Raw genomic sequence first — 26,061 nt, forward strand, 5'->3', positions numbered from 1 at the left:
AAGACATATTATAACTGGAAAAAAGTAAATAATTTATTAAATAACTATTTTACATTTTATATTTGAAAAGACAGTGCCCTAGAGTGCTTTTTAGAATTGCCACAAATTTAGTACCCCCGATCAACATCCTCTAATAAAACTAGATTTATCTCAAGCATAACTTAAATATGAAATTACATTTCAACTTTACGTTTAAAAATTTACCAAGTAGAGTGATGTTCTACATTTGATATCCACATATGATATGTACATCTCATGAACTAGCAGGGTTTCTGAACACCATTTACAACATTGTTTCTGAGAAAAGACATTCCAGGTTTAGATAAATCACTTGAAACACAATGTATTTTAATGTAGCATCTTCCTATATATGCCAATCAAAAAATCATATAGGTAAAAGGCCTTTTCTGTTTTGATTATATATAACAGGATAACTGTTAAAGTATTTTCAGTCTTATTCCAGGTAAATGAATAAAAACAAACTGTGAACTGATAAAGTAAAACTAGATTCTCACTTTATATTTAATCATAAGAAACAACCATTGTCTCTTGAGGTTTTCCTAATTAGGTTATAGCACAGTTACAGTAGTTGAGTAGAGGAGGTCAAAGCAAGTTCTAAATTAGTTTAGTAAAAATTAGCAAGTCAATAAGTATGTTTTTATTGAATTACAATAAACATGCTAAAACAAATGGATTGCCTAATCTGTTAATAATAATGCCTTCTATCTTCATATTATAAAAACTCAAAATAACAATTTTATGCTCAGTTGATTTCTTAAAAAAAATTAAGTCATGGAAAACCATACAAAGCCATTTCTGGATCCTGATAATATATTTTGTATAGCCAATTTTCATAATATCTAGATTGCCTTGTGAATTTAAAGTTGATAAAATAAAATAGGTATATAAAATAATTTGCATGACATAGGAATATATACTGTGAGTATGTTAATTACTTAGTTTTTTGGGTTAAATTCTTAAGTAACTGTGAATACCAAGTGCATTGTTGAGTATACTTCAGGAAACTATTATATAGAATATTATCATTGGGTTCATGATCATAAATAAATATGGTTCCTCTCGTAAGAATATATTGTATGTACCAGACAGATAAATTTCTGCTAAAGTAAGATTTCATTTCCCTATCCAAAGATTCTCACATTTTCTGACTTATTTTTTGAAGTTAAAAAATCTTTTCATTACTTCTATGATCCTTTGTCCATCGTGTTGTTGATTCATCTTCTATAACAATCCTCTTTTCCACCTCCTCACTAAATTCTGTGAATCAGGATCAAAGACAAAGATGTCTGAACTGGTGAAAGAAATGTATGATATTTTAACCAATTGAAGAAAACTCATTGATACCTTCCATGGTTTTTTCAAATAACTAGGTCATTAAGGATCATAAATCAGAAAGTATCTTCGCTTGAAAAAATTGAGTACCTGTTAAGCAAAAATCCATGTTCATTAGTCCATGATCCTATATGCAATCAAGTTCAGGTAATTTATTTTTAGATAAGAGATACGAAAACTCTACGTTGGGACATAATAATACTGGAGAAAGGACACTCTAAAATAAACCATTGAAGGCAATTTGACCTCTAAAATATGGTATTAAGATAAGCTCTACCTCACAGATTTTAGCAGGGAAATGTGGTGAACAAATGTAAGACTTTCAAAGGAAAGGAAGTTCATACAGCTGTTTGACTGTAGGAGTTAGATAACCTGCCGTCATAAAATATAGACCCTTTTACTTCCTGAATTCAACTCAGTCCAATTCCAGCAAATATTTATGGAGTCCACATTATTTGTCTGTCAATATTTAATATCTTAGAATCATAAACTTTGGGTTAGATGGGGGCTTAGAGGTCACCTAATCCAAGATTCTTCCTAAAGAATTTGGGTATGGATTTTTGTTATGAAGTGGTATTTCTTGGAGCCTTTTCATTAAGAGTAGTCAGGAAATAGAGTCCAGAGGTGACTGGCTGCCCAAGCTCTTTCCAAAAGTTCTTGCATTTCAGATTAAACGTCCTCAGTGCTTTTCTTGACTGCATATTGAGCAGTTCACCTCTGGAAATTTGTAGCCGTGAAGGTAGACATACTTATTTCTTGGACGATTGCCCTTCCTGCTCCCCCTGTCCCCCAGGCAAAGCTAGACTTCCACCTGTCAGCTTCCAATTTTAGAATATGTGCTGCCGAAGCGGGCACCCACCTGTCAGCGTCCTCAAGGTTTACTTTATCCTAAAGGTTTATAATAGAGCTAAGTCTTGATTCCTCTAGAAGAGAATCTGGGATCAAACTTCCCTTAAGAGACCTTACCTTTGCATTGCCTCCTCATTAATGGCCTTGGATACAGGATAAGGTAGACCTTATGGTTGTCTTGCCTAACAACCATCCTTTACACTGATTTTTCTGAGAACCCTGGTTCTGCCATAATCAGGTTCATCAAGGATTTGAGGCCTCAGAAAGACTCCTCTAATGTCAAGAGCTAACTCAGCTGGAAGAGAAAACAAGCGCTGAGCAAACTTACTGGAACAGGCTTACTGGTCATACCTCAGGAAGGGCTTCCTTGAGAATATCCTGCGCTGCAGAGGTGTTTCCTTACCTTGCTTATTCTTGGAGCAGTGCCTGTTCCTAGGGCACTCACTGGCAAGAGCAGATCGTCTTGAGGTGAATATATAGGACAATTAGGTACATACCATAGCCATTAGGCATAAGATGAGTTCTAAAGGGCTTGTAAGAAGCATGCTTTGTGTGGAGATTTGGTGGAACAGGCTCAGTTAAAAGTGTCCCAGGTGAATCGTGTCTTAGCCATTGAACAGAATAGGTGTCATGATGATTTTGCTAACTAGAGACCTACATTTCTGAAATACGAACTGAAAAAAGCATGTGAGACATGATTGAACATATTCATTGTTTTTTAGATAATGATGATATAAAAAAATAATTTTACCATGAAAAATGATTCACCTCAGAGAGATTTGAGATTACCATAAAATCATTATTTAAAAATGTACTGAGAAAAGTATTCATTAATTGATTTGATGTTGCAATTTTGCAAATCACATAAAGAAAGTATATTACTAATAAATTTTCATTTTTCTTGTGTGTAGTATGACATTTTCTACAGTAAAAATAAATCAATTTTCAATTTTTGATTACTGATTCTGGTTTTGGTAGTTTTCTGATTTTCAGAAAAGATAACAAACTTATGGGTGTTTAATTTATTAACGGTTAAATGATAACACGGTTAATTTGGGTAATACTTATATAAGTAACCTGGTTACTTAGGAGATTAGTCCATCTTAGGCTAGGTTTAGATTGTTTCATTTATTTACAAAGTAGGCATTTGAGAAGCACCCAGAAAAGGGAAGAGAGTTATTACTTCAACAAAAGCACATGTATATATTAAACTGATAGCTTATTATACTAAAAATAAATTTGTAAATCGGACTTCATCAAAATTTTAAAAAACCTCTGCTCTGTGAAAGACCCTGTTTAATAAGGAAGAAGAGATAAGCTGTGGACTAGGGGAAAATATTGGCAAACCACACGTGTGAAAAAAAGGTTTGTGTCAGAACATATAAAGGACTCTCAAAACTTAAGAATAAAAAAAGAAACAGTTCAATTAGAAAATTGGCAAAATACATGAGACATTTGATCAAAGAGGATACACAAATGGCAAATAAGCGCATGAAAAGATGTTTAACGTTGCTAGTTATTACACAACTATTAGAACTGATAAAATAAAAAAAAAGTAGTGGCCATGTCAAATGCTAGCAAGGATGTGGAGAAACTGGCCCTCTCGTACATCTCTGGTGGGAATGTAAAATGGTACAGACCCTCTGGAAAAGACTATGGCAGTTTCTTAGAAAATGAAACATACACTACTACAACCCAGCAATTGCATTCATTACTGGGCATTTATCCCAAAGAAATGAAAATTTAGGTCCACCAAAAACCTATACAAGAATGTTCATAGAACTTTTATTTGTAATATTCTAAAACTTGAAACAACCAAAATATCCGTCAATCACTGGGTGGTTAAACAAACTGTTTTACACCCATACTGTGGATTACATGGAATAAAAAGGAATGAACAGCTGATACATACAACAGCTTGGTTGGATCAAGGGCATTAGACCGAGTGCAAAAAAATAATTTCAAAGGTCACGTGCTGTATGACTCCATTTATATAACATTCTCAAAATAACAAAATTGTGGAGATGAGGATCAGATTAGTGGATTCCAGGGGTTAGGACCCATGGGGTGTGGGGAGTTCCTATGACTATGAAGCAAAGATCATCACTGTGATGGAATAGTTCTGCTAGTTCATGAGATGTACATATCATATGTGGATATCAAATGTAGAACATCACTCTACTAGGTAAATTTTTAAAAGTAAAGTTGAAATGTGTATCCACCATGACATGATAAAATGTCATAGAACTGTATACACACATTGTGACACAAACCAGTGTCAGTTTCCTGGTTTTAATGTTAAACTATAGTTCTATACAATGTACCCATGGGGGGAACTGGATGAAGAGTCCATAGAACCTCTCTGTTGTATTTTTTAATCTTCCTGTAGCCATATCATTCCTTTAAAATTAAAAGTTAAAAAAATATGCACAACTGACATAGAGAGCCGAGGATTACAAGCAGAGACCATGGATTGTAATAAAGCCAGGAGAGAGAGCTATTGGCACAGACTGCAGCAGTCCATTTATGTCCCTGGATGGTACTTAGGAAAAAAAAATCTTCTCCTTCCTTATTAAACATAGTTATGTTTATTTCTTGATATCTAAGCAAATTACAGGTAAGTTTTTCCTATTCTAGAGCTTCCCATGAATCGACTCATATATGTATGTCTTTTATGTCTCACTTCTTTCACTAGCATAATGATTTTAAGTGCATCCACATTATATGTATCAATAGTTCATTCTTTTTTATTGCCAAGTGGTATTCTACTGTACAGATGTACTACAATTTCTTATTCACTTGTCGATGACTCTTTGGGTTGCTTCCAATTTTTGGATGTTAGGGCTGTCTGATTTTTCATTTTTCGAACATTTGCGCTTATGTTACATTGTATAAAAAAACACACAAAACCAAAGACCACAAGCAGCAACAACTGTAATAACAAACCACAAAGCAAAAAGAGAACTCTTGTGTCATTCGGGAATTCTGTTGCTTTTAAGCAATAGCATATTTGAACAACAGTGGTTTAAACCGTAAGAACATTTATTGTGCCTTAAGAAATCTGAAGATGCATACTTTCAGGGTTGGTCCAGGGCCTTAAACATGTTATCAGTGACCCAGATCATTTTTATTTTTTGTTCTGTCAACCTCTGTGTGTTAATTCTTCACTTTATATTTGCGACCTGATGCTTGCAAGATTTTCTGCAAAACTTCGGGCCTTATGTTCAAAGCAAGAAAAGAGGGGTTGGGCCAGTTTCAGAATGTTCTCTCCCATGCCTTTTTATAAGAAAGAAAAGCTTTGCCAAAGCTCCCCAGCAGACTTCCCCTCGTGTCTCATTGCTCTAACTATGTCACCACTAGCTCAAGAACAGCTGGGAAAGAGGCAAAATTTTAATGATTGGCTTCCCTGAAACAATCACATATCATCACTTGGGGCTGAGTCCATTGCCAAGTGAGACAAATTAGGGTTCTGTTAGGAAAGAGATTAGAGGGAATGGCTGATAGATACGGAGAGAATAGTGTTTGCCACAATACCTTCCCTTGATCTTATTAACTTATGTTTCTTTCTCAGTTGAGGTCTCTTTTAACTTCTTCCTTCTCAATTATTTTTAGAGATGCACTTTTTCCAATGGCACTGTTACCAGTATATGCCATGTTGCCAGGACATGATGAATTTTTACTCATTTATTTATTTTAAAAGAGACTGTAGATGATCAAAAGTCTACATTTTGGGCAAAGTGTAATTCTCCAAATATTTTTTTTTCTCAAATTGTGATGTCTTGTCCATATTGAAGAGATGCTCTAGAAATGCTCTAGAAAGATTCCATCCCAACTTCACTGTGTCCCAGGAAGAAATGTTTCCAATCCTCTCTTCAACTTTTCCATACTTTTTAGACCAACCATTCTTGATACAACTGAAAATATTATATTTAATATATACCAGCTGTATAAGAGTAACCTTGAATTTAAGATATGATAGACTAAAAAGAAAAGCTTTTATCACAACTTCCTATGTACATTTTCATCAACTCATATGGTGCGCATCTGGGTCTTTGATAGCTATGTGTTAAAAAAAAACCTGATAGACTCAAAATTAATTTTAAAATCCTGTGTTTTTCTCAATGCCAGTCATCTTAAAAGATAAATATTACTAACAAAATCATAAAGCTACCTATGAAAGTAATTTGAAGATAGTGATAAAGGCACATTCTTAGAATCTAAATGTTCTATATTTAAAAAAATAATAATCTTATTGAAAAAGAAGACAGAAGGAAACCAACAATTACTGAACACTTAAGATATTCCAAGCAGTAAGCTTGGTGCTTTGTACAATGCCTTTGATTTAGTCCTTCCCAAATATCGGTGAACTAGATCTTATTTGCCATTTCCAAATGAGAAAACTAAGGCTCAGGGTAGTTAAGTAATTTGTCTTAGGGCATATTAAAAAAAAATAAATTCAGTTGTATGGATTCATTATACAGGTTTTAAAAACTAATAAAGGATGGGCAACCAACCAACTAATCAAACGTCTCAGACAAGCCAAATCAATGCATTGATAATATCAGAGAACTCTTTATTTATGTTGGACAAATGAAAAATAGAATTTAGGAAACCCAAGAAAACATAAAATCTGAATGTGAAATATGTCTCCCACTTTATCATCATTGCCATCAGTAGCAAGCGGTTTCTAGTGATCTAATCTCTCCAATGTTCACTTTTGTTCCACCAAAGGCACATGCCAGATGGATTTAGAAAGGCCTAAATGAAGAAGATTTGTTCAATAATCAGGCAATTAAAATGGGCAGGAAAAACACAGAGTATGAGAAAAGCAATGTGAAAAATTCCCTAGATTTTGAATCCAGTGAAAATGTAAAACAAATCTAAAACAAAAATGTCATACAATTTGGGCAGAGAAAGCACTTGAAGAATCATCAAAGGATTTAACCCCAGTGAATTTTATGAGACACTGTCAGGCAAAAAGGAACTGTGATAAAAGAAGAGACAATAAGAGTGAGAAAAAGGGTGAGGGGGAGTGAGAGTATATGTTGAAAAAAAAAGAAGAAAGGGACTGGGCTGTGTGTATAATAATGGAAAAATGAAGCTTTTTCCTTACAGATGGTGATCAGCAGCCAGAGCCTTGAACACAAAGAAAGGAAGGGATGATGCAATTATAAGAGAAAGTTACTGGATGGATGAGAAAGCCTCACTGTGGTCAGAGTAACAGGAGGGCAAAGCCACCTTGGCAGAGGCTTTACCCCAGTGCAGAGCCAAGGAGCAGGTCTATGCTTTGCACATTGAACAGCGTAACCTCTGGGCACAAGTCATTATGTGTGTGTGTGTGTGTGTGATGTGTGTGTGTGTGTTGGGGTGGGGTATAACGGCATCTTAAGGCATAAGAGAAATAGGACACATTTTCCTAAAACCTGAATTTTATCATCTGGTAAATAACTGAAATATTATTTCTAATTATCCTATGCTTTAGAATGTCAAGTTCTCATGAATTTTTTAAGATGCATAATTTTTCCCAACTTCACTGATATATGATTGACATATAACATTGTGTTAGTTTAAGGTGTAGAGCGAGTTGATGTGATACACTTACATATCGCAAAATGATTACCACAGAGGCTTAGTTAAAATTTCCATCATCTCACATAATTACTATTTATTATTTGTGGTGAGAACACTTAAAATTTACTCTCTTAGCAACTTTCAAATGTGTAATAGAATATTATTTTTATTTTTTTAAAGATTTTATTTATTTATTTGTCGGGGGGGGGTGGAACACAGGCAGGAGAAGCAAGCTCCCTGCTGAGCAAGGAGCCTGATGCGGGACTCGATCCCAGGACCCTGGGATCATGACCTGAGCCCAAGGCAGACGCTTAACTGACTGAGCCACCCAGCATCTCATGCAATGGAATATTATTAACTATAGTTGTCATGCTGTATATTACATCCCTATGACTTCTTTATTTTAGAACTGGAAGTTTGTACCTTTTGACCCCTTTCACCTGTTTTTCCCATCCCCTACCCCGCCTCTGGCAACCACCGATCTGTATCTGTTTCTATGACCATCCATTGACACTTAAGATGTTTCCATACCTTGGGTATTGTCAATAATGCTGCATTGAACATGAGAGTGCATGTATCTTTTCAAGTTAGTGTCTTCGTTTCCTGTGGACAGATACCCAGAAGTGGAATTGCTGGGTCACATGGTAGTTCCATTTTTAACTTTTGGAAGAAACTCCATACTGTTTTCCATATGGTTGCACTGATTTACATTCCCACCAACAGTGCCCAAGGGTTCCTTTTTCTCCACATCCTTACCAACACTTGTTATTTCTTCCACTATGGACATTTTCACAATATTAATTCTTCTGATCCATGAACACAGGATATCTTTCCATTTATTTGTGTCTTCAATTTCTTTTACCAAGGTCTTATTGTTTTTAGGGTACAGATCTTTCATCTCCTGATTAAATTTATTCCTGAGTATTTTCTTCTAATGCTATGGTGAATGGAGTTGCATAGTCAAAGTAATTAGCACTTTATCCTGTGGTCATGGAACAGGATTGAGACCTGGAGAACAACATCCATCCAGCTATCCATCCATCCATCCATCCATCCCTCCATCCATCCATCCATTTATCCATCCAGCTATCCATCCATCCATCCATCCATCCATCCATCCATCCATCCATCCAGCTATCCGTCCAGCTATCCAGCCATCCATCCATCCATCCAGCCAGCCATCCAGCCAGCCAGCCATCCATTCATTTGACACACACTTTTGTGAGTGAAAACAAATATGATCTCACATAAAAGATATTGATTTATATTATACATATTGAAACCCAAATAGGTTGGGAAGGAATCACTACCATGTTCAAAATTCTCCTATAGCTCTGCCTAGAAGCAGAATGAAATCTAAAATCTTCTGCTTAGCACAAAAGGCCATTGTGTCTGCAGCTTTCACCTCTGGTCTAGTTTTGCCCTTTTCCATGCCATATCCCTTCTTCCTACCTCCACGCCCAGACTTTTACTCTTCACCCTTACTGTCCTGCAGTTTCTAGAATTTCCCACACACGTGGTGTCTCCTTTGCCTGGATTGCTCTCTCTCCTGGCTGACCTAGGGGCATTCGATTATTCCTCCCAGGCCCCACTGCACTTTGTTTCTATTCCACTAAGGAAAAATCTCCGTGTATTTCTCTGAGTAGTTTTCTCTTCACTAGATTCTGAGCCCCTTTAGAGCGGGGACCGATTCTTCTTGTTTCTCTAGAGGCCTCATAGATTGTGTATCTTATATGGATAGAACCTAATAAATATGTATTAAATAAATGCATTTTAATAAATGAATGAGGCCACTTAATACTATATTTCAATATAGACATAGGATAAAATTTATTAAATGAAGCCTATTGCAGAAAAAAGTCACAATATATGGAAGACATGTGGCAAAAAAGAGGATTTAGGTTAAAAAGAGAGTTACATAAGTATTAATCATATGCCACATTTTGGCCCAGAATGTTTTAAAGAACGTTTAAAAAAATTAAAGCAGCAGAACTTTTCCTTCAAATCAAATCCCACTAAGAAGTATAAACAAATGAGGGCAAAGAATGCAAGCTTCTTCAAATGCCTGTAGGTGAGGCCTTTTTTAGGGTTCCAGAGAGCTTTCCTACTGGGAAAAGCAAATGAGAGCTGCACCATCAAAGATACAGAATATTAAGATCTTACTTTTACATGGAAATTTTCAGTTTATAAATTGCATTGACACTGTGTTACTTGAGCCTCACAACAACATTGCTGAAGTTGGCAGACCAAGTAGAGACGATCCCAATTAACTAAATCAGAAAAGGCTTAAGGGACTTGCCCAAGTCTTGCCAAGAATTGTCCTCACTGATGTTATATCTTGTAGCTACTCATTAAAACCAGACCCAAGGACTCCACATATAACTTATCCTCTGGCGTAGAGTTGTCATTTGAACACACATGCATGTGCGTGCACACACACACACACACCCCCCCAACACAAATGTCATTGTAACTCTATAACTCCAGTGAAATCCCTTAAACATAGTTGCGTATCCTCTGGGTTTCCAGCTCTTTATTCTTTGCCCTATTGGTGTGGAGTATTCCAAAAGCAGAAGTGGCTTCACCCTTTCAGATATTTGGCATAATTAAATTAAGAGATGATATTATCTCTTGCTATGAGGCTTTTGAGGAAGCAATACAATATTGGATTTTCCTCATTGAATATTCTACCTTTAGTGACTCTTCTTCCTTCTGTACATTAAATCTAAATGTTTTCACCTTTGGTTTGGGATCTATGTCAGTCCAGATTGCGGTAGCCATACTAGTCCAGCCGGTGCCTCCTGCTCAGTCCAATTCCGGTCACGTAGAGTCAGGACAGAACTAGTGGGCTATCGTGACCACTAGGTAATATAGCTGCATTGATGTCAACCCAGTTTTGCCAGATGGGATAAAGGCACAGTTCACCTCATCAGGCCCTAGGAATTCCGACATAAGTTTTAAAAGGTAGAGCTCCAGTTTCTTACTTAGGGCTCATCCCTCCTTCCAGTACCTGCAGCGACAGCCCTGGTTTACTACTGCATCTGGTAGGAAAAAAGAAAGTTGAAGTGCTGTGGGAGAAGATGAGAAAAGTATTGTTATCCCAATATCCTCCCCGTGGGGGAAGGATTGTACAGTCACTCTCGTATCCTCCCCCACCTCCTCTTCCTCAGATCCTTTAGAACAGCTGAGGAATCCATCTAATGGGGATCCTTGGGGGTGCCGGGGTGGCTCAGTCAGTTAAGCATCTGCCTTCGGCTCAGGTCATGATTCTCAGGGTCCTGGGATCGAGCCCCGCATCGGGCTCCCTGCTCAACAGGGAGTCTGCTTCTCCCTCTCCTTCTGCTCCTCCCCTACTTGTGCTCTCTCTCTCTCTCTCGTTCATTCTCTCTCTCAAATAAATAAATAATAAAATCTTTAAAAAAAAATAATGGAATCCTCTCCCAGTCCTCCCTCATACTGAGTATGAGCTCACACTTGGGAGGGTGTGTAAGCCTGCCCTTCGTGTCTTTAGTTTCACTTGAGTTTGGGAACCTGGAATGAAAGAGGCCAACCAGACAACAAGTACTTCAGTTATCCTTTCTAATTCTCTATCAAACCATTACTTGGATGACATTTCTTTGCCAATTGTTGGACATTTATGGGCTGTAATGTGTGCTTCTTGGTCTGAAGAAGTGTGACTGTCCAAAATGGTGCAGTATTTTCTGTTCCATTCCTTCCATATTACTCTGAGGATCTGCATCTACCACCAGGTGAGCAAAGCCTGGTTCACAATAGGTGTCTGCTGCTGTCAGGGTCCATTTGTAGCCTCCAGGGACTATTGGCTTTATTCTGACTTGACACTTAGGTGCTGGGCCTTCTCCCTGGGGCATCTGCACCATCATCATCTGTGGTCTCTGTCTTGTTGTGAAACAGAACAGTTCTTGTCGGCATTTTGTGCCTCAGAAGGTATTTAGAATCAGTCCACCTATGCACTGCTGAAAGTCCCCAAAGTCCACTCATTTTATAAAAGCAGGTAACTACCTCAAGGAGCACACTGGAATATAGGCTTCCTGCTTCCAATCACGTGCCCATCTTAGAAGGGATTCTTCTGATTGGTTATCTCCATTTTCTACTTTATTGCATCCCTTATATTCCCTTATATTCCTCATTTCGACAGAGGAAGGAGCTGAAAATAGATCAGCATTTTTTGAGAGACTGGTATTTCCTATGTCACACTTTTAAAGGTCCCCTAAGCAACAGCACCTGTAATCATAAATTTTACTCGCTATGGATTACATAAAAGTGTAGCAAGGTGAGATACAGGGGCACCTGGGTAGCTCAGTCAGTTAAGCATCTGACTCTTGGTTTCAGCTCAGGTCATGATCTCAGGGTCCTTTAGAACAGCTGAGATCAAGCCCCATGTTGGGCTCCACGCTTAGTGCAGAGTCTGCTTGAGATTCTCTCCTTTTCCCTCTCCCTCCCCCTCTGCCCCTTTCCCTGCTCCTGTGCTCACTCTCTCTCTAAAATAAATAAAATCTTTTTTTAAAAAGTGTAGCAAGGTAGTTCTCAAACTTTATCAAAATCGTGCAGAGATTCTGATTCAGTAGGTCTGCAGTGCAAACAGAATTTGCAAGTCTAAGTTCCCAGGGGATGCTAATGATGCTGGTCAGCAGATCACTCTTTGAGAACAATTATCACACATGATTTTAGAAATCATCTGTTTATGTCTCTTTCCCTGCTGGAAGGTAAGGTTTTCAATTGCAGGAACAGTTTTATTCATCAAGATGTTCCCATAACCTAACAGAGCATCTAGGAAAAAATAAATATTTGTTGATTTAATGAATGGTAATGACGTTTCTTGCATTATGCTACTTATATTTATACTGCTTCTATTGGTAAAATCACCTGCATATTTGAGGATGGTAATATGACTTTATTTTTCATACATGTAGTGTTAGTCTTTTATTATGAGTTAGTATAAATATTAATAATAGAACACTATTTTATTATACATAATAATTTCAACATGATATATTGCTAATAGTCTCTGCAAAAACATTTTTGCTATATCACTAGATATATGTGTGTGCATGTATGTGTGTGCATGTGCTGGGATTGGAAGAATACTATTTTTCTTCTTTATATGTGAATTGATGATATAAAATTATTACATGAAATATTTGGCAGCTGTATACCTTGCAGGCAAAATTAATGAAAAAGAAAAATTTATAGAATCTAGGCTAATTTGAAAGTGTGATGAAACATGTCCTCACAAATTAAAGTTTGGAGAATGGTAGAAAGTACAAAAATGCATTGATAGTCTTTCTGAAGATCTCCCCCCATTCTGTCTTCTCATTAATTGTTAAATTAATATTCATTTGGATTCTGGTTGGCCTCTTTAATGCCAGGTTCCCAAACTCAAGTAGAACTAAAGGCAAACTACCTTAATTTTCTCTTTTACATCACTCTTTAAGTTTTTAGACTAGCACTACTAATTCTAAGAAATTAGCAAACCAACTTACCCTGGGCCATGATTTAGTCCAATCTCATTAGCTAAGGGAGGCCCAACCTCAGTTTTGCTCGTTTTACTTTGAATATGTAATTAAAAGGGCCAATGAAAGCAAAACTGAAGGTAATGCAGGACTCCTGTGTGCAAAAATGAGAAACTGGGGCAACTAGGATTATTTAACCTTGCAAAACAGAACTTAAGTAAACAAAATTAAATTAAAATTTAATTAAATTAAAAAGTCAATAAAATTATAAAAGATGTAGCAAAGGTTGATTAGTCTCTCCCTTTTTTCCAGTAGGCTCCATGACTTATGACCCTGAGCTCAAGATCTGAGCTGAGATCAAGAGTTGGATGCCTAAGTGACTGAGCCACCCAGGTGCCCCAGATTAGTCTCTTGTTTGAACCACTCTAATAACATGTTGAAAATAGTCACTGGAGGATATTAATGGTCTATATATTTAAAACCAGTAAAAAGAGATAGATCTATGTCAATATAGCACAAAATCAAACTATGAAATTCTTAACCACTGAACATTTAGTGTTAAAGTCTACAGTTAGATTTTTTTAAGATTATTTATTTATTTATTTGAGAGAGAGAGAGAGATCACGAGCAGGGGGGAGGGGTAGAGGGAGAAGCAGACTCCCCGCTGAGCAGGGAGCCTGATGTGGGACTTGACCCCAAGCCGGTAAGATCATGACCTGAGCCGAAGGCAGACTCTTAACCGACTGAGCCACCCAGGGGCCCATACAGTTAGATTTTTTAAATTACTTTAAAAATTATTTTTAGTTTGAATTAAAAACTCAAAACAGACTTAAAACTAAGATTTAAAGGGTATGTGTTAAACTTTATCAACTCAAAAGAACTAGTTACTAAACTGAAGATATTACAGCTTTTTGATAATTTTACCTAAGGTGGAAATACCAGTCATTACTGATAGATAAAAGCAATGTAAACTGTGAAATATCTTGTGTGTGTTCTATTTGAGGAGATGTTTACCAAAAAAGTCAAAACAAAAATCCCTGATATTACAAAATATTTTTTTCATTCTTGCTGGGTCTCCACTATTTAGACCTGATTTCACTAGGTAATTATAACCTCGGAAAATGAAAACCATCCCAGAACTGGCAGGTGTTTTGCAATCTGGTCTTGGTCAAAGCAGTGAAGTAGGTACAGTTTTTCTTTGGGGCTAGCCCACTTCCCCTTGGTGTCTAATACAGTAGTCTCATTCTGTTTCAGGGTTTCCCATGTACGGAACAGGCTTCCAGATCCTGCAGGGACCAGATCTCTAATAGGTGACGATTTGCTAATCTTGTGAAGTAGACTGTGCTGATGTGTGTAGTTCCTACCAATTGGATAGGGTGCTGGAGACTGACTTCCTGATGCACTTAGGGAAAACTGCAGTCTCTGATGATTGTAGGAACCTACAACAATTAGGGGTGACTTTCCATACGGTGCAGGAATCTCCCCCTAAGTACCTCAGCTAACAGTTCAGTAATGGGAAGTCCATTTCTTCACCAGGTGGGGCAGTTTTAGATGTCAGAAACTTCTGTTTTATATTAAGCCCAAACCAAGAAGGATCAGGGTGTCAGGAAAGAACATTAGCTTTGGAGAAGGTCCAAGACCAAATTCCAGCATCACCATTCACTATCTGTGTGAATCTGAGTGTGTTTTTTAACTTCATGGCCCTAAGTGCTCTGATGAAAAGGAACAAAAGAAAGAAATCTCAAAAGAATCATGACAATATTAAATATTGGTAAAGCAGCAGACAGTTCTGGGTACATAGTGAAGCTCCAATACATATTAATTTTATCTTTTCTCTTATTATTCCTTGTCTAGTTATTCCTATGTGAAACATAAAATCATTCTGTTCCTTTTATTTTATGACAACTTCCCAAATGTCTAAACCTAGGTGTCATGCTTCTCCTTGGACCATCTTCTTGTGTGCTCCAACTGTCACCATTTCTTTCAGCCATTCCTTATATGGCATCTTCTTCCAACCCTTCACTATCTTATTTCTTTTGTATAAGTGTGTTCTTTACTTTATAAATATCTTTATAGAATTACGGTGCCACAGGAAAGCACAGTTGTGGCCATGTGTCTTTTGTGAGAGGGAGACTGCAAAACAAACCAGAACAAAACCACTGGGGAAAAGTACTCTATAATTTAATGAGGTCATTGTTCAAGGTATTAAGGGGATAATTGAATATATAACAGTCTATGATATTTTAAACTATTGGTTAAAATATTTTTGGCACTTGTTATTTTAAAATCAGTACCAGGCTTAAAAAATTACATCGACTTCAGTGAAAATGTTTAATTTAAATGTCTTCAGTTGAATCTGGTATTAGTCTATTCTTTTGTTACGCATAGAAATAAAAGCTCAGAATCAAATATTAGTTATACATTAAGACGATTTGTATCAACAAAAAAAAAAAAGAAAAAAGGAAGAAGAAAGAAACCCAAAGGAGTGGCTCTAAAGTATGGATTAAAGAATATATGTTCTATAAGGAATCATCTGACAATACCATGTTTTCCACTTTTGCAAATGAAATGGCTTGGTGACTCATTGGGTTAATGGAGAAAGGAAATAAAAGGTGAAATTTGTACAGTAGTAATATGTATTAGAATGTCACTTTCAAATTTACAATAGCAAGAGAAAAGTGAAGATACCCTATATATTTGTTGAGTAGGTGAGGAATTCGTAAATGTGTAGCTTCCAAATTAGGAAATGTTGGACAACACTTGAAAAAAATGTGGAAGATTTACAAGGAAAGTGTAAAATATACAATTATTAAAAAACAATATTGAAAGAATGGGTATAGTATAATTATGAATATATGAAAATGATATTTCTGGGTGTGTTCATATGTATGTGTGTTCAATATTTAAAGGGGTACTAGAAGAATGGGCATAGTACAATTGGGTTTTCATAAAATATTTCTATGTGTATGTGTGTTAGTTCAACAACAGGACTGGAAGGGCATACAACAGAATTTTAACATATGTTGTCTTTCAGATGGGAACTCAGAATGGGGAAGTGAGAGGTGACTTTGATCTTTTATGCCTTTTGCTTAAATATTTTCCAATGAGGACATATTCATGAATTGTTACATAAATAAAAGGAATATTTGAGATAAAACAAAATGAAGCCAGTAAAATGGAGTTTTCATAGTGATGAACAATAATAATATGAAAAATAAAGCATTACCTGTTGGTTAAAAACATTAATTACTGATATGAAAGCTATGCTATTAAATACAGAACTCTATGTTGAAATGATTTATTCTTTTTAAAGATTTATTCATTTATTTGAGAGAGAGGGTGAGAGAGAGTGAGGGAGGGGCAGAGAGAAACCCAAGCAGACTCGGGGCTCGATCTCAGACTCTGAGATCATGACCTGAGCGGAAACCGAGTCAGATGCTTAACCAACTGCACCACCCAGGTGCCCCTAGATTGAAATGACTTAAAATCCAGGCTCTCTTCTCTGACTGTCTGGGTTCAAATCTAAGACAGACAGCTGTGTGATCTTGCCCAAGATTTGTGTATATAATAAGTCCCTATTGATAGCATCTTACAAATAATCATAAGTAACGGAGGTAAGATGCTTAGTGTAGTTTCTGATACACAGTAAATTTTCTAAAAATATTAGCCATTATTCTTATTCCTTGGAAATTGAGATTATAAGACCAAATTAAAAGGATTTGCTTTAACCATGTCTGGATACACTTTTTTTTTATTCAAGTATTTTTTTTTAATTTTATTTTATTATGTTATGTTAATCACCATACATTACATCATTAGTTTTTGATGTAGTGTTCCGTGATTCATTGTTTGCATATAACACCCAGTGCTCCATTCAGTACATGCCCTCTTTAATACCCATCACCAGGCTAACCCATCCCCCCACTCCCCTCCCCTCTAGAACCCTCAGTTTGTTTCTCAGAGTCCATAGTCTCTCATGGTTCATCTCCCACTCCAATTCCCCCCCTTCGTTTTTCCCTTCCTACTATCTTCTTTTTTGTTGTTGTTTTGTTTTAACATATAATGTATTATTTGTTTCAGAGGTATAGGTCTGTGATTCATCAGTCTTATACACTTTTAATGATATATTTTTAATCAAAATCCATGTTATTTTTGTAGTCAGTCAACATCAGTGCCAGATATCTGGCTATGTGAAAATTATATATTCAAGATGATGTGTTTGTGAAATTCCCCCTCCTCCTTATAGCAGCTGAGTATTAGGTAGTTCTATACATTATAGGCAAAGGATGGGAGGAAAACATATGGTCTGCTTTGGAGACTACTGACTTTGCAGCAGAACAAATTTCATCTGTTGCTTCCATGCGTTTTTATAGACATGCAATGTATTACTTCTAATAATACAGCTCTAGAGAGGGGCCACTGGCCAGTGAAACCAATAATCATCATTAGTTTTTCTTGTCAACTTTGTGAGGGAAAGAGATGACACCCAAACAGCCGCCTAGCAGTCCATCACCTGGGCAACCTACCAAACATTAGGCAGAAGTGCTCAAGGATGTATTTTGTGGGTACAGCATTTCTATCACTCCTGGAGAGACAACTGCTGAAAGACCATTTTGGCTGAAGATAATCAGAAAACCAAATATGAACCTATTTTTGATTCAGGAAAGAGAAAACCACAAGTGATGACAGATACTGGAAGGAGAGACTGTCGAAGCAAGTGAAACAGAAGGGACTTCAGAGCAGATCCAGAGCACTTTGGTTGTACAGTAACTTAAAAGACTTAATAATTAACATTTATTAAAATAAACACTGCTTTTGTTTATGCAAAAATTTCTTTCCATCTGAAAATTCTAATCTTTGTAAAAGTCCTTCTCACTGGCAGTTAAAAATATCTGTTTACTATCGCCACTACTGATTAAAGAAACCATCGTTCTGTTATAATTAAAGGAAACGTGTATGTATTAACATTTCATTTCTCTTACTGTGGTTTCCCCGGCCATTATTTTAAAACCTATTTTTTTTAATTGGTAAATGTAGAGCCTTTTAATTAAGTAATGTTTGGAAGTAGGAAAGCACGAGTCTTTCCCAGATATGCTAGATTCTGATCAGGGGAATATATCCCAATTGACCTGCTTTTCTTTTTCAGGATGTAGAAGAAATTTGAAATGCATGCCTCTGGAAAAGGCACAGATTTGAAATAGAACACCTGCTAAGCCCTTGTTTTCTTCTAATCAGTAGTTTCTGATTGAGAAAATTACACACACACAATATGTATTATGTGTTAAAAATATTCAAGATAATTTATTTTTACTTATCCATATTGAATTTAGTTCCCAGACTTTTAGTTGCTTGAAATACATGCAAGTTTGTTATCTTGAGATATTTATGTCTTTCTTTATTTTATATTCTACCAAAGCAAAAACTTATTTGGAATGATACTGTATAATTCCAATAAAAACCTTGTCATTCAATACTACTGTTTTATATTTGTTACAATTATCCACTTAATAACTGTATTTATAGAACCGCTGCAGCATCTTGCAGTCTCTGATATAGTATCTTAACCATACTCAACATTCAATAAACGTTTGCCGAATGATAATCATAAGGAACTGTGGTACATTTAAGCTGGTCTTATGCTATTCTCTTAATTTCATTTTCATGTAATTTTTGTAATAGATACCTATTGCTAGAATATTATTTCCATCAGGAGACAAAACTGAAATGACCCTGTGTTCCACTAGTCCCTGTCTCCTTCCTACATAAATAAACACTATTTATAGAACCTAAATTAAGGACCCACATTTTCGAGAAAATTCTGTATTGTGAAGAATGATATAGGTGCTGTGGCAAGAAATACTGCTCCCCACCTACACTTATAAATTTCCCCCTATAATACAGTTCTTTTCAAGCCAGAAAATGAGATTGAATGGTAGAGTCCAGGACCTCTAACTTTGAGTTCATCATCCCATCTAGGACAACCTGGTAAATTCCTCAACTGCCAGGATAGGGAATGAGGACGTCGTATAACTTACTTACACGTCCTAGGCCATGGAGAGCTTTATAAATTAAAATGAACACCTAGAATGACTGTTGGAAGCCAGAGCTATGCACAGAGCATCTGTATAATGTGCTCTGTGGGGTTGGCATTGCTAAACAGACAAGCTGTCACATTCTGTACTGGCTGAATATTCCAGGGGCTTTTCCTCTGTCAACCAAGGTAGAGAACATGGCAGTAGTCACACCTTGAGGTGACAAAAACCTAAAGTAGTGTGGTGAGCCCTGTATTACAGAGGGAAATTTACAAGTGTAGGTAGGGAGAAGCATCTCTTGCCCCAGCACCTATATCGTAATCCAAATGCATCCTTGGACTGAGAACATCACTATTAAAATAAAGGCACACTCTGTGATGACAGGGATTACATTCAGTAAACCTAGATCTTACATACACACACAAATCTCTAGAAAGGGTCATCTTACGTATTTCTAAATAAAATAAAAAACGAGTATTTCTAATGCTGCAATCATTTAGTGGAAGAACAGAATAACATATTTTGAAATCCAACAAATAATGTTACCATGAATTTATTAACAGGCTACATGAATACATTTCAATTTCCTAAAAAGGAATAATAGTAAATTTTAGTTATTTAGAAAAAATTGAAGTTTCTATTGCTTATTCTAAAAAGAGAACAAATAATTTGTTTTTAATTTTTATAAATTATAAGCAAAGAAAGGATAGTCCTTAGATGGCCCGCGTATGGTTTCAGTATACAATCTATGAAATACGGCTATTTGGTGCCACCTAGTGGCAGACGGCTTTTAAAATCCGTTTACGTTACCTCGGCTTTTAGAAAATTTGTAATGAAAAATAATTTATGGATAGCTGGATCGTCACCTAAAAGATATAAAAATTAAGACAAAATTTATTTGGCACTCATAGACATTAACTAAGATTGTCTCTTACCCTCAACACTAGAGAGACATTTGGTTTGACTGATAAAAAATGCTTTATGACTAACAGAGATCTAGGGTTGACAGAGTGTTAATTCTATTTTTTTTTTTTTTTTTTTTTTGCTGGGTGGGTTTGTTGGTTTCTAAAGTCAGGGCTATAGATCTAGGATTTGCGTAAGCTTAGAGATGATATGCCATCTCAGAATTAATTATCATTAATTATAGTATTACCAATATAATAAAAGATATATTCACATCATTTTGTGGGCAAAGTGAAACCTTATAGCATACAGAAGGTTTAAAAGTGCCAGATAAATTTCTCCAGAATTCAGGAATAATGGAGATTTCAATTTTAGTGGTCACATCAACATAGCCTCCTGCCCAAGCACCTTTTTATAGAGAACCTATTCTACTCACAGCATCCAGACGGAGGAGGTACACAAACCAATCCATGGGGTATGGTTGATTGAACCTGAATGGACACTGGGAAGATACTGAAATATTCTGATTCTCTATTGTGATCATTTGGATGGGGGCACTGAGGGGCTTAATCAAATGAACAAAGGTAAGGCTTTAAGGTGAAGATTCATGATAAGCCAAGATGATGCCAATACAATGGAACATTAAAGCCATTTTCAAGTTATGGACTCCACACAGAAACAGAATAAGCCAGTCTTTAGAGAACTCAGAATCGTAGAGCTATATGCAGGGAAAAAATCAAAGATGAGGGACCCTATACATTACAAGAGAAAAGAGGGATCTTAATTTTTGACTTACAGTTTCAGCCTTCCCATGCCCAAGCTTTTACCTTTTTTTTTTTTGTCCTTTCTTGTCTCTGATAATAACTTCAAATAACTTCCTTCCTACTTGACCTAGGAGTTTTTGATCCTTTCAACCAAATGATCCCACACTATAAAGTTATGTTCCAAGTTTGATGAGATATATTTCATCAGATGGGAATGAGGTCTTTCCCCAAATATCTGTGATTATCAGATACCACCAGGAAATTATAGAATATTTGAGTGAAATTCTAATTTTATACTGAATTTCTTCACCTTTAACTGTGGTTTTGATAATGTTTTAAGACACCTTTTCTCCTGTATTTTCCTTTTCCTTCCTCTCATTCACCAAGTACCTACCTTGTTGTCTCATGGGAGAGATAGGGGGTGAGTGTAAACACCGCTGTTGCTGGCTTGGGTTTCTAGAAGCCCTAGGCTGGGCTGTGTTTGCATGGGGGTGTGGGGTTAGGATTTTATGAAACATGAAGTGTGAAAGACTTTCTCTAGTCTAGAAAAACGTTGCTGTTGAAAGTGGAGAAGAAAGAGTCTTGTAGGACATCCCCTGAAGACAGAGGGGCAGTTAAGCCCTGCTTTTCGAAAGCAATGCTGGGGGAGGGGATAGGGGCAGAGCGACAAGGCTCCAGGAAGGAAATAGCTGTATAATAATCATCATAGCATAGCCATGCAAAGTCTTCCTGCCTCCATCAGACCTCAAAAGGAGCAGCAAAGTGCTCTGAGATGTGCACACGGGCCATGTGGCCAGGCCAAAAGGCCTGCACTGATGACTAGGGCCAGATGGACTCCTTTCTGTCCTCCTTGCTCCTGTGTAAGAACCTAGAACTGGTCACCACCCCGAAAGGACCCCAGGAAGGGTTGAGGTTCAGTTTTTGAGATCTAAGCAGAATGGGGGTGGGGGCTAGAGACGAAGTTGTTATGTAAAACAGTAATTCTTGGATTCCTCGGTGTCTGAACTGAGATCCCACAATATAATTCTAAATCTAACATGCTCCGCTCCTGTTTCACAGTGACCAACATTTACTGTAATTTCACAAACATGTTAAGGGGTATCTCCAAACACTAGCTGCTTTCGCATCAACCAAGTGTTGAGTAAATAAATATAGATTCCCAGATTGCATCCCAGACGTACCACTTCCCCAGAGTAGGGGCCTAGGGGAAATTGTTTAAAAGAAGTGCTCCAGATTTTCTGAATTGTAACCAGCTTGGGAACCAACACGCTATCGGAGCGTAGCCTTTAAAAATCACCACATGGTTAAATCAGTCTTTACTATTTAAACCTCTTTTGGTTAACTATAGTTCGTTTGGAGGACTTTTTATACAAGAGAAGAAAAATTGTTATTTTCGCCAAATTTACTTTAAAATCACTGTGTTAAATGATGCATTCAAAATCTCAATTATTCTGGGTAACAGTTATATGGATACATGGACTCCTTGACATAAAACACTTTCTGCACTGGAGAAAAACTATTTGAGACCTTCAGCAAAGTAGATTTAAGTAGATTAAGTAGATTTCTCCTTAGTTGTGAGCTTTTCCTTCCAAACTATCATTGACCTTGTCCCAACCTTGAGATTTGATGGCAGGAGACACAGGGTGTTATCCCTGGTTCTAGCACCTCCCACCGCTTACCTTTCAGTGTTGAGGGTAAGAATTGGACAACACAAATTATTTGAGGGCTACTACTGGATCAAGCATATCTTTGATAAATTTTTCCCCAGAAGGGCACAAATTAGGAAAAGAAAGATGGAGACAAGAAGATAAACTAGTATCCACCCCCCCATTAGCAAAACTATCAGCTCATGGAATATAAACAAAAATAGAGCATAAGAATATTTTTAGGACCAAGGGACAGGAGTGGGTGGGTCTTAATATGAGTCACCACCCTGGCAGAGTGGGTGGTTACTCTCAGAGTGTACCCCTCGGAGCCCAGGCACAACACAAGACTGACTTAATACAGAACATGGATAACAACTGGGGACAGAATTTAGTCTTTCAAAGTTTTGTTTCTAACCACAGGGACTGGGTCTTCTCACACTGTGTTTATAATATCTATAGGGCATTATAGGAGCCCCCAGGAGAGTTCACTTCCCTGTGCCTGAGGTAAGAAGAAACTACCAGTATTTCTGGGACTCTGCCCCTGCTTCCAAAAATCTTCCAACAACCTTTGCTTGCTTTTATGTGTGTCAGTGTAGTTCATGTTCACATCATTTTATCGAGAATCTAGTCGTTTACCTAGGCACTTGAGATACAAAGATGAGAAATCCAGTTTCTGGGTTCCACCAAAAAGGGAATGGACACTCCCTCCACCCATCCCCCTGCCAGCTATTATTCCTTTAGAGTTGGGGCCAGAAAAATTTTCCTGTAAAGGGCCAGATAGGATATTTTAAGTTTTGCAGGCCAATCTGGGTGGCCCAGTCTGTTAAGCGTCTGCCTTCTGCTCAGGTCATGATCCTGGGGTCTTGGGATCGAGCCCCCGCATCAAGCTCCTTGGGGGGAGCTCAGTGGGGAACCTGCTTCTCCCTCTGCCTGCCGCTCCCCCTGCTTGTCCTTGCTCTCTCTCTCTCTCTCACTCTGACAAATAAATAAATAAAACCTTTAAAAAAAGAAAAATCCAGTTTCTGTCCTCAAAACAATCGTGAAAAGCCTCCCCTATAACTTTATGCATACCATGCCAGAGTACACAAAGTATAGCGAAAGGCCACTAAGTCAGCTTGAGATTTTTGGGAAACTCTTTGGTGAGGATTGGAATTATCTGGAAGAGAATGGGAGATGGACCTACATAAGGCGTCTATAGGACATGGGTCTATGCGAGGCACAGGGTGGAATTCTGACCCTGCACCGTCTAGGTGAGGGCCACCCACGCCCGTGCAGGTGGCAAATGATGAGGGCTCAAGGCATTGGTAATAAAAATGGAAAGACGGATCTGAGAAAAATTTAGAAGGCAAAACTGGTAGCCCTTAGTAGTTGGTTGAGTATGGGGGGAGGGGGAAACTCTGAGAATGTCTCCTGACTCTGTCTTACAGAGACAGGAAATACATAAGGACAAGAGGGAGATTTAAGGCAAAGACAAGAAGGCATATTAGATGAATCGCATACAAGGTACCTAAGGCACATTTATTTGGCTACAAAAGCAAGGAATTGGATAGAGAAGTCTAAAGTTCCAAATAGATGTCAGGACGTCAGAGATTTTAAGCATAGGTAAAAAACATGAGAGAGGATGAGTTCATTCAAAAAAGTTTAGAATGAGACAACAGTGGGGAAAAGGGGCAATGCCTGGGTTTGCAGGGAAGTAGCTTTAGGGTAGAGGTCACACCCCTCCTGCAAGGGTAACTCGGGATTCTCCAGGATTCTCTTGGTCATTGTTGGATGACCTGGTCTTGGTCTGTACTTGGTCATTGCCTGCTTCTCCTGAACTCACTGGCCTGTACTGGTCTAGACTTCCTGGACTCCTAGACAGTCTCGGCTTTTTTTTGGCTCCATGGCACCGTAATTCTCTACTTGTCCAACCACTGGCTTCAGTCTGTTGACTTCCTAGACATGGGTAGAATTCCCGCCCAGGCTTCCCTGACAAACACAGGGAAAGACACATGGTGGACTGCAGTGTTTTGTAAACTTTTTTTTTTTTTTAATCTGTGGGACCAGTGATTCAACGAGCTCTAATAGAAGAGACATAAATCAGGGCTATTGTAATTGAAGCCAAGCGTATGTCCCAGAATGATGCTTTCTCAGATGCCCCTTTATCCCTGCAGCAGCCCCTTAGGCATCTCAGAACTGTTAGAGGGTAAACAGCAAGCACTTTCTGAAAACAAGGGTTTAAACCCTGATTCTGTGGCTCAAAGGTTATTTGTCTTTGGACAGATTGCTCAGTTTTTCTGAGCCTTATATTCCTCGGCTATAAAATATAATTACTACGTGACTTGTTAGCATCAGATGAGATAATGTGTCAGTGCAAAGCTCAAAGGGCATGGGAGTCTCAATCAATGTTAATTTTCTTCCTTTCACCATATTAGGCCCCGGTTGGACAATTTATGGAATCAAAATAAAATCATAGAGTCTTATAGTGGGAAAGGGTTGAGAGTTTTCTAGTCCAACCTCCCCAGGGAGCTCCGGCCAAAATGTCCACATCCGATGGTCATTTAGTCACTGCCTGAAGATTACACAGAGACTGGGAGCTTTGTGCATGTGTGTGATGGATTCTGTTTTACTGATGTACACCTCAGACTGAGTCCAATATCTGATCCATTATTCTAAATTTTATATTTCAGAGGCAACACATTTAGTAATAGTAGTTATTCAAGTTTTAAAGCCAGATTACCAAGTACTGTCTATGTTGTGATCCCATTTTGTTTAAAAGTTATTATAAACATACTCACATATGTATGAATGCATGTATATAGACATCTGTAGAATTTATATAAAAATTTACTAGTGACTGTATTATAGAAACACTTTTTCTTGATAAAAAATTCTATATTAAATTCTTTTGCCCCTCTAATTAGCATGTGCTTTCAAAGATGTCATCTTTTTACCTTTTTTTTTTTTTTTTTTGGTCTTGAGCCTCATAACTATTTTTTAAAGACAGATAGGGGAGATATTCTCTTCATTCTGCACCAGCATGCACATGCACACACACACACACACACACACACACACGTGTGTGCCTGTGTGTGCACGTGTGTGCGGGTACATACATACACACACACAAACTCACAAACACACACCTGGAATCAGAGAAATGGAATGATTTTCTGGGAGTGATTTTCTGATATTTATTGGGAATGGTGGGACAGAAATTAACCTTAGATTTTCTAACTCTTTTTCTTCCTACCACATGTCTTTTGTTTGTTTGTTTTTGTCTGTTTTTAGTCTAAATGTTCCAGTTCCCTCAGCTCTATCACTTTTGACATAACGCTCAGACTTCTTATCATTCAGGTCATTCTTCTCTGAATGCATTCCTGACTGTTAATTTTCTAATTAAAATGAGGTATATAGAAGTATGTGTAATATTCAGGTGTAATCTGAAACACACATAATGGAATGTATTACCTTCCTTGATTAGGACATTACA

The sequence above is a fragment of the Phoca vitulina genome, unplaced genomic scaffold, assembly GCF_004348235.1.
Source record: "Phoca vitulina isolate PV1807 unplaced genomic scaffold, GSC_HSeal_1.0 scaffold4, whole genome shotgun sequence".
In the NCBI taxonomy this organism is placed as follows: Eukaryota; Metazoa; Chordata; class Mammalia; order Carnivora; family Phocidae; genus Phoca; species Phoca vitulina.